Consider the following 10,110-nt stretch of genomic DNA (forward strand, 5'->3'; position numbering starts at 1 on the left):
CTCGGTTGTGCCTGTATCGAAGAAAATGAAGACCAGTCCAAAACATTGCGTCATTTAGTATTTATCACGCGCGAGAGAGGTTCAAACGGGTTCAAAACATCGAATTTGACCGACACTGAACAGAGGTATATGGCTATTTTCTTTGAAAATATAACACTTTCTAGTTCAAAAGGTAATTGAATTTATGTAGATACGTAAACAATTGACAGTTTAACGAGTATATTTTATTGATATAACGAAGTACTCCTTAAAGCTGCACTCTCACATACATGTATTTTGACAACTTTGTTATTTTTTATTTTTGTCTTGGAGTTTGAATGAGCCAGTTTCTGTGTAAATTAATATATGCAAATAAGTGATATAAGCCTGCTGACATATTCCGTTAAAAAAATGTTTTATGGCTAAAAGTGCTACTAACAGTTGGAAGAAAAATGCATAAAACATCATTTTCTTAAAGCTGCACTCTCACAGATTGAACATTTTGCCAACTTTTTTATGTTTTATCTTGGAATGTACTAATTTTGGCGAAAATCCATGGAAACCAGTTATATAAGACTGCTGACAAATATAGATCGCAAATTTTTATATATACCAGTTCAAAAATTGATGTTTTGTTCATTTTTCTAAAACGTTTATTAACGGTTTTAGCCATAAAACATTAATTTTCAAACGGAAAATGAAAATCTATGATCTGGTTTTTCGTAAGCAATCCTATATCATTGGTTTGCAGATATTTATACAAAAATTTGCTCTTTCCAAGACAAAAAATAAAAAAAGTTGTAAAAATGGTATATCTGTGATAGTGAAGCTTTAACTAAAATATATATGCAATCCAATGTTTTTTTAAGCAGTCTTGTGTCACTGTTTTTCTTGCACTTATGCATTTATTGGCTTGTATAAAGACAAAAAATAAAACAGTTGTCAAAACATTTAATCTGTTAAAGTGCAATGTTTATTTAAATATACTTGATGCTTGCCTCAATCATTGCCGCTGACCGATCATCAGATGACAGCACCAACATCCAACAATGCAGCGATATTTTTAAAGTCTCTTTCACATCATTCTGTATCCTAATATTTTAATTTATTTAAGATAGTTGCTTATCAAGATGCTGAATGCATATTTTACAGCCTTTTAGGCTTTAGAGTGTATTCAATGTCATTTTCAGAAGAAATATCTTGATCGAAGCTAGGAACAAGCTCACAACTGGCATTAGTGAGTCATGCCTGTCAAAACTAATTTTGGGGTACATGCATGTGTCTTTTAAAGTAGTACAGTAGACATCAACTTTACAATGTACATGAATACATTGCATTCATACTTTAGTTATTTATGTATTCATGTACATTGTAAAGTTATTGTAGATGTAGATCGTGTCTATGAGAACCAGCCGTTCAGTTAGCTCAGTTGGTTACAGCGCCATGATAGTGTTCCAGCAGTTGTTGTTGGTTCAAGCTCCACACTGGGGCACTTCTCCTCCCAGGTTTACTTAAATGGTGGCAGCGGTACATGGCAGGAGTGCCTCCGTCAGCTTTAAACTACAGTCGAAACTCGATGGCTCGATATTCTAGGGACCAGCCAAAATACTTCGAGCTTCGAGAATATCGAGTCAAGCGGGATTGCTTACAGAATGTTATTTTTTTTATTATTCGTTACAAAAAGTCTTGTTTACCTCGTTTGTTATTGGCTATGCTATCTCCGCGAAAGAAGAGTATTAAATGGGCATAGTTACACGTCTTAAAGTTCGTAACATCACTTATTCGATACTTAGAAAATATTATTTGATTGTTTTTATTAATTATAAAAATTATGCGAAAACAGCAAACAAGTAATTTTAAACAGTGGGTAACAAAAACATAGCTTATTAGTTATATAAGGATGCATTGAAATTTATACATGTATAACAATTAGGGAAAGAACTTAGATAAAGTGATGGCATGTTTATTCAAACTGTTAAGTCATTCAAATTTGATAATAATTATAATAAATTGAATTAATTTTTATCGATTAGCGCCGTGTGCTAAATGAAGCCAACAAAACAAATCAAGGTGTGAGGTTCTTACCTGAACCCGCGAAAATGACATCGACCCAAGCAAACAAAATTGTGAAATTCTTACTTGGAACCGCAAAAATGACTTCGAGCGTGGAGAAATATCGACCCTCAATATATCGAGCCATCCGATCAAATTTTATATGAACAAAGAGTTAAACAAAATCGGTTCTTTTAATCTGGTTCAAGCCAACGAGGATATCGAGCCATGAGATATCGAGCCAACGAGTTTCGACTGTAATATATATATAAAGGGTTAATGGAGAGGAGTGGAGTGTATTGTGTGTCACTGTCAGTGTGTAAGAACCAGCCGCTCCGATGTGGAAATACTTGTACCATAAGTCATGGTTTTTAAGTTTATTGTTTAAAGTTTCATTTTCTAGTTTTGACCTTAAAGGTGCACTCTCACAGATTGAACGTTTTGACAATTTTTTTGTCTTGGAATGAGGCAATTTTTGCGAAAATCCATGGAAACCAGTTATTTAAGACAGCTGACAAAAAATTAGATAGCAGATTTTTATATTTAAGTTTTAAAAGTAATGTTTTATGCATTTTTCTTAAACCATTAGTAACGGTTTAAGCCATAAAACATTAATTTTCGAACGGAAATATAGAAATCTACGATCTGATTTTTTGGCAGCAATCATATATCATTGGTTTGCAGATATTTATGCAAAAATTTGCTCTTTCCAAGACAAAAAATTTGTAAAAATGGTATATCTGTGAGAGTGCAGCTTTAAATTTTATGATTTAATGACAACTGCCTTGAAATAGATACCTGATTTAAGCATTATGCCAATGTTTATAAATTTCTATTATATTTTACTGTGAAATAATGTAAATATATACATATAATTGTTTGTGTTAGTTTAAATTTGCTTGATTTATCATTAACCTAATTATATATTCTTTCATTTTTTTTTGTATTAACCCAATATTATGTCATATAATATATCTATGGGTATATAATACCAAGGTAAACACATGTATACAAATCACTTATTATTATGTATAGATAGTTTTTATTTCCATGTAACTCATTTGCCTACATACATTTTGGAAAATGTGGTCCATTACAGATAAAACCCAGATGTATACATGGCCTGGATTTCCATATTATGCTGCCCAGAATAAAAGACGATGCAGTCCAGATAAAAACATTGTATGGCTCAATAATCTTTACCAAACTTGGTAAAAAAAACTTTGTCATATTATGAGAAATCCCTGTTTTTTTGTTAATCATCTTCATTCACAGTATATGCAATTCACCAAGCAACACAAGACTTAAGTTAATGTCCACTTGACACATTTCTAGTATATTTGGCTTGTACATAAACATCACTTTTTCATAAGAGAATAAATCTCATGTAGGACATTTAGATTGCTCTAGAAATAATTGCCAAGATGTTTTGCATTTGAATCATGTTTAAAGCATACCCAACATTATTTGCATTTATTGTGTTCATGATTGTGTTGTATTCTTCCTTTTTAAGATGCATCAGATGAAGTCTTTGACTTTCTAGAAAGGGATTTTGTAAGCTAGTACTGGACATGAAGACAGTCACTTGGAAATGATGATTGTGCAACAGCGGTTAAACATATGCAATACATCATATGGTAATTTCTTTTCACCTCAATGAATATTTAAGTGACCTACCCACAAATAAAGTGATTCTCTAATATTTCCAATTTCCACTTTGATTTTGTAATCTGGTATTCTTCATTACTACTACCCGTAACTGGTATCTAAAAATAACATTATAATATTCATCAATAATATCATAAGACCATGTGAATATTCAGTAATTTATATATGTAATCAATTTGTTTTTGTGTATGTGGTGTTTATATGTTGGAGTTTGTAGTTCATTGTCAGTGATTTTTTTATTGTGAAAAACTCCATTTTCCCCAAAATTAAAAAAATTACATTACATTCCGGATTAAAATAGCAATGAATTTCTTGAAATATAAACAAAATCTTGACAAGTCTTACTCTTTCACAGCATAAGGTATGCATAAAAAAGTTAAAAAATGTATATTTGCCATTATATAAGCAATTTTGGCCTGATTTTGTATTTTTCCCAAAGTTGACTTTTTACCGAATTTGCGAGGTACATTGTACAGGCAGTAAAAAGAATTCATAATTTTTTTTTATGAATGTTGTTCAAGTTTCGTCCTTGGGGTCAAAGTTGTCCTAACCAGAGTTCCCCTGTTAATGATAGACTTCTAGAACAAAAATTGATACACATTCAAATCAGGCAATGACTTCTGCAGTAATGTATGAATTCCTTAGAAACTGATGTCTAAACTAAAAGGTATTTAATAGTTTCAAAGATTATGAAACAAGTTGTTACAACAATATAATAATCACCTTTTGGCAGGATGTTAAGCAAGGTTTTGCCTTGTTGAGGAAATCGTAGACCTCGTAGTACCCTTAAGGAACCCACTTGTCTAACTTAGTGACTTAACAATCCAAACTCACAATGTCTTCCTTAACAACCACTTTATAAGCAACCAAGGACATCCTTATCAAATACTTCATTTACAGCAGCCAATGACTTCCATAAAAAATGATGACTTCCTAAACAATCCTTGGCTTCTTTATCAACCAATGATTGCCTTAGCAACTACCTTCATCCATAGCAACAAATGAATCCCCATTCAACCAATGACTTCCTTAGCATCCAATTCCTTCCAACGCATCCATTAACTACCTTTATAGGCACCAATGCCTTATTTAGCAACCATTTTTTCCTGAGCAACAGCCAACATCCATAGCAACCAATTACTTCCTTAGTAATCATTTACTTCCATAGCAACATTCTGGTTCATTACCGTAACATCCATTGACCATGGGAACAACCAGCTTACCATACTTCTCATTTCTGTTAACAAAGAGCAGCCTTCTTTGAGGAGTCCTTATCAACCATCAAATAACACAGCAACCACTAACCTGCTAAGCAAATAGCAACACCTTTTATAACCAGTTGTTACCTGACTGACTTGTTTATGGTCATTTTAATCAGGTGACCAATTAAGGGCCATGCTGGCCCTTTTGTTTTGAATGTACATTTCCTTAGCTTATTCATTTAATTCAGCAAATGTATAAACATAGTGTACAATACTTTCAAGTTTTGTCATTATTATATATTATCAATGTTTTAATTTTCAAACAGGTGACCAGACAGGGAGGAAACTAGGGAAATGGTTATCCACCAACAGCCCAAGTGCTTGGTTGATAAGAGGAGCCACAGCATTAAACATTACTGCACAAAGTGGTGTGCTTTGCTAACACTTATGATTGTGATTTGATAAAAAAGCAATGAATGAACGCTCATTATTCATAACTATAACTAAAACATTGATGTCAAAAGTTGTCAATTTTCAACATATATAGTATTTGAGATCCTGATCTATAGTTGTGTGCAATGGATTATCAAACAAAAACAAAAGAGTGGGCAACAAAATGAATAGCATAATGCACCAGTCAATTGTAACCACATCCCGCCCCCAGGTCCGGGGACTTTTGACTTTTGGTCCAGCCTACCCCAGGTTAAATTCCCTGAACTGATCCTGAACTAAAATCCCTGCCAAATTCCCCCCGCATCCAACATACCATAGGTAAGACAAAACAACCGCATTCACACCCAGTATACCCCCAGACGGGGGTGGTGGTGGTTACAATTGACATGTGCATTACCCACTACCCATTTACACCAGTAATTCATAATTATATTTGATAGACATGCCTCTTGTCAAAGGTTTTGAAGGGTATGAACGTCAGAACTACCTGCCTATGGCCTTTCAAGATTTTATAACATTGTTAAACTAAAGAAATTATTATTAAGTTTATACTAGATCTTTGTTAAGAGTGACCCCTTTGATAATTCTGGAGAAAAACTATTAGGATTAGGTTCTGTATTTGTCCATAATTTGTTATATGACATGTAAGCAGGAGTTCATTCCTTCAAAGAATTGTGAATCTTATATAATTATGTATTTGACATCTTATGAATTTTATCACACTTTAACCTAGAGGCAGTTCAAATAAATACTGCTATGATTGAACCAATACTGAATAAGGGCAAGAATTCCAAACAAGACAGTATACATCTAGTATCATGTTTGTCTGATAATTTTGAAATCATAGTGATTAAATCTAAAAGGATGTTAAAGCTGCACTGTCACTGATTAAGAGTTTTCACATTTGCTTTGAAAAAAATAATTAAAATAGTCTGACTTTAGCATGAATGCCTTCAATCCAGTCATATAAGATAACTCTCAATGAAACAGAATTCAATTGTCTGAAAAACTGCCAAAATTTTCATTTCTTCTCAAGCATTACTAACCATTAAACATAGAGTTTTAAATGGTAATAGGAAAAACTGTGATTTTGTATGCAGTCTCATATAACTGTTATCAGACATGTGCACAAAAGTTTTTCATTCCAAGTTAAAAATAATAAAAATTCATATATCTGTGAGAGTGCAGCATTAACAATGAAAACAATTATTAAAAATGGTATTTCCAACTGTGTATAATAATGCAACAACAATTTACCTTCTACTAGCACACTGAATTACAAGTTCTGCTTTTTCAAAGAAAACGGGCATATGGGAAGTACCATCACTTCCAGCGATATTTTTGTTGTAGCTTTTTTTATAAGAAAAAAACTGTTCATAGATTGTGTTTTAAGGTGTATGTTTTATAGACAGTACTCCAATTCTCTTTAATATATAATATGTTTGTTTCATTTAAGGCTTTTGTGTGTTTTAGGGCTGTTTCAGACCATTCCTGATATCGTATTTTCATATAAACCCTGCAATCATAATTGCATACCTCTTTGCAAAAGAATAATAAACATTCACGGAAATTAAACAGTAACGGAATTTTTCGAATTTTTCTCAACATAAGAAGAGACTTTTGTATTTTGGCCCAGCTAATGTTATTATATTGTTGACTAACATAAGTTTACAAGCAAATTAACAGGCAGAATAGATAAAGAAAAGATGAGCATGTAGTCTTGTTTTGCATACAGAAGTGGGGCTTAGCTAGCCCTTTATATGTGGATTCATAATTGCTAGGTGGGTCTCGGGGCATGCCCCCTCAGAATATTTTGAAAAACATGGTGCATTCTGGGCGCTCTGAGGTGCTTTATTTTGTACTGGAAAATATAAATGACATTTAAAGGATCATGTAGTCAAGTATGCATACTGCAACTTTGGCTGATTTTTTTATGTTTTTATCAGAATCATGTGGATTCATCCGCATACTAGTGTTATATGCAGCTTCACGCCTGGTATCTCAGACAGACATTTTTAGGCTTATGTAGATGTTTGCAAGGCAAGGCTTGGCAAACCAAAGCGCCTGTCGCATTATATTGGTTTCAAAGTGCTTTTGCATGTTGTTTGCAATTGTGCATTTTGCGCGACTGGTAAATATCTGCAATATAAAAACTTAAAATTCATTGATGCCTAGGTGACCAAATTTAAAAAAAAATCATTTCATTTGTCAAACATTGTGCCCCAAAAGCACATTTCACATAAGTATGTAGTTTCTTTACTTAAGGTCTATTATACTGTAATATAAAATATATTTAAAAACAGTAATTCTGGTAATTTTATTGCAAAATTTGACAAAGTAATTGGCAAAATGCAGAAATTTTCATTTTTTTTTCTAACAAATTTACCTAAAAATCATATTTTACAAAATACATAGTTTGTATATTTCAAGTATCTTATAATGTTATATAATATCTGTTTTAAAAAGTTATTTTGGTAATTTTATTGCAAAATTTGGCAGAGTTGATGCTAAGTCCAGAAATTCTCATTTTCATTTAACTTTTAAAACATTTTGCCCAAAAATTATATTTTGTACAATGTGAGTGTATTATACTTATAGTATATTAAATGTGGTGTCTGATATAACACAAAACCAACAAAAAAAAATCTAAGCATTTTTCTCCCATTTTTCATTTTCACTGGACAAAGAATAAATAGAGGTGATGAGGTGTTGAAACTCTGCTTCAACACCTCTCTATTCAAATAGAGAATAGTGCACGTCACCACCATGTATATAGACTATAACAGGGGTTCATATCTACAGATAGAGAATAGTCCACGCTACTACAATGTATATAGACTATAACAGAGGAGTTGAAGTAAAGTTTCAAAATCTACATTGCATAGAGAGCAGAGGTGTTGAAGCACTGCTTCAACACCTCTGAGAATGAATAGAGTATAGCGCACGCTACCACAATGTATATAGACTATAACAGAGGAGTTGAAGTAAATCTTCATAATCTCTGGCTGTATACATTGTATAGAGAACAGGGGTGTTGAAGCACCGCTTCAACACCTCTTGACAATGAATAGAGTATAGTGTACGCTTCCACAATGTATATAGACTATAACAGAGGAGTTGAAGTAAATCTTCAAAATCTCTGGCTGTATACATTGTATAGAGAACAGGGGTGTTGAAGCACTGCTTCAACACCTCTTGACAATGATTAGAGTATTGTGCACGCTTCCACAATGTATATAGACTATAACAGAGGAGTTGAAGTAAATCTTCAAAATCTCTGGCTGTATACATTGTATAGAGAACAGGGGTGTTGAAGCACTGCTTCAACACCTCTTGACAATGAATAGAGTATAGTGCACGCTTCCACAATGTATATAGACTATAACAGAGGAGTTGAAGTAAATCTTCAAAATCTCTGGCTGTATACATTGTATAGAGAACAGGGGTGTTGAAGCACTCAACACCTCTGAAAATGAATAGAATATAGTGCACAGTATATACTGGTATAGAATATAACGCCAATGTACGTACTGTCACGGTATATCGTCCATATCCATATAGTGTATAGGTCTATGCACTGCGTTGACATCTAAGATCTCAATCTCAACTTGGTCTAAGCATTCTAGATTTAATATTTTTTTCTAGATTCAAATAATTCACTGTTGTATTTATCAATCCAAATACGCCATTTTGTTTGCCATGAAACATTTTTCTCACCTAATGTTTGCAAGAAACGAAATTACGTCCACCCCTTGTTAAATGAGTAAACTTTGTATAGTAGTAGTAGTAGTAGCCGGTGGCGGCGGTGGCGGCGGTGGCGGCGGTGGCGGTGGTGGCAGTAGTAGCAGTAGTAGCAGTAGTAGCAGTAGTAGTAGTAGTAGAAGTAGTAGTAGTAGTAGTAGTAGTAGTAGTAGTAGTAGTAGTAGTTGTAGTTGTTGTAGTGGTAGTGGTAGTGGTGGTGGTGGTGGTGGTGGTGGTGAATGGTTGTAGTGGTAGTGGTAGTCGTGGAAGAACAAAAACAGCTCTTCCAGAAAACAAACATTACACACTGACTTATCTAAATATCACACGGTTTGTGTGTGGGTACTCAATCTTAAACTTGTCCCGACATTTGCCAACACAGTGTTAACATCATACAGGTACAAAACAAGACTTCACAAACAAGAACTACAAAAGACAACAGAAACATGCATACACTAGTACATTAATAAATATTGGGATAACGCGTTGGAACCGACATTTACGGTTGTGGGCTGATAGCGCAGATGGCTTATTATTATTGTTCAGGTTCATGCATATGGTATGGCAGAACAGATTCACATCTAACCATTTACAATGTGTGTATACCACGTCATAAATGCTACGTCGGAAGGCATTATTTTGATTTGATAAAATACTTTAAACAAAGATAACTTCACTATTTCTTCACCATTTTAAATGAAACATAGCGCAATCTACGCCGCTTTCGGAGCCCTACCTTCGGTCTTTACCAGAATTTTATTAGGAGTTTAGTTTCTTAAAACACTTCGACAAACCTTTTCATAATATGGCCGTCTGACGTAGCACTGTCAAAACATTATTTTGGAAACATGTTTTCCGGTCACAATCGAACTAAAATAAATTAGTATAAACTATCTATTGGGCATACTCTCCCCTTATATATTAAACTAACCGTTGTTATCATCAAATCATGTAATAAGACTTACCTTTATTTCTGTACTTAATGTTATTTTACAAGAGAAAGCTACACTGGAAT

General features: G+C 33.4%; 1 long non-coding RNA gene across 4 annotated transcripts; it reads left to right on the forward strand.

Annotated features, from left to right (window-relative positions):
- The first annotated feature begins 70 nt into the window (after positions 1-70).
- LOC128226603 (uncharacterized) lies at positions 71-7,064 on the forward strand. 4 transcript variants are annotated; one of them, XR_008259702.1, is made up of 4 exons: positions 71-125; positions 3,131-3,213; positions 3,545-3,668; positions 5,228-7,064. It is a non-coding gene; the product is annotated as an uncharacterized LOC128226603 (long non-coding RNA). The 4 variants fall into 4 exon arrangements; XR_008259700.1 differs by having other exon boundaries at positions 72-125; positions 3,131-3,242; XR_008259701.1 differs by having other exon boundaries at positions 73-172; positions 3,131-3,242.
- The last annotated feature ends 3,046 nt before the right edge of the window (positions 7,065-10,110 follow it).

This window comes from Mya arenaria, chromosome 3, assembly GCF_026914265.1.
Source record: "Mya arenaria isolate MELC-2E11 chromosome 3, ASM2691426v1".
In the NCBI taxonomy this organism is placed as follows: Eukaryota; Metazoa; Mollusca; class Bivalvia; order Myida; family Myidae; genus Mya; species Mya arenaria.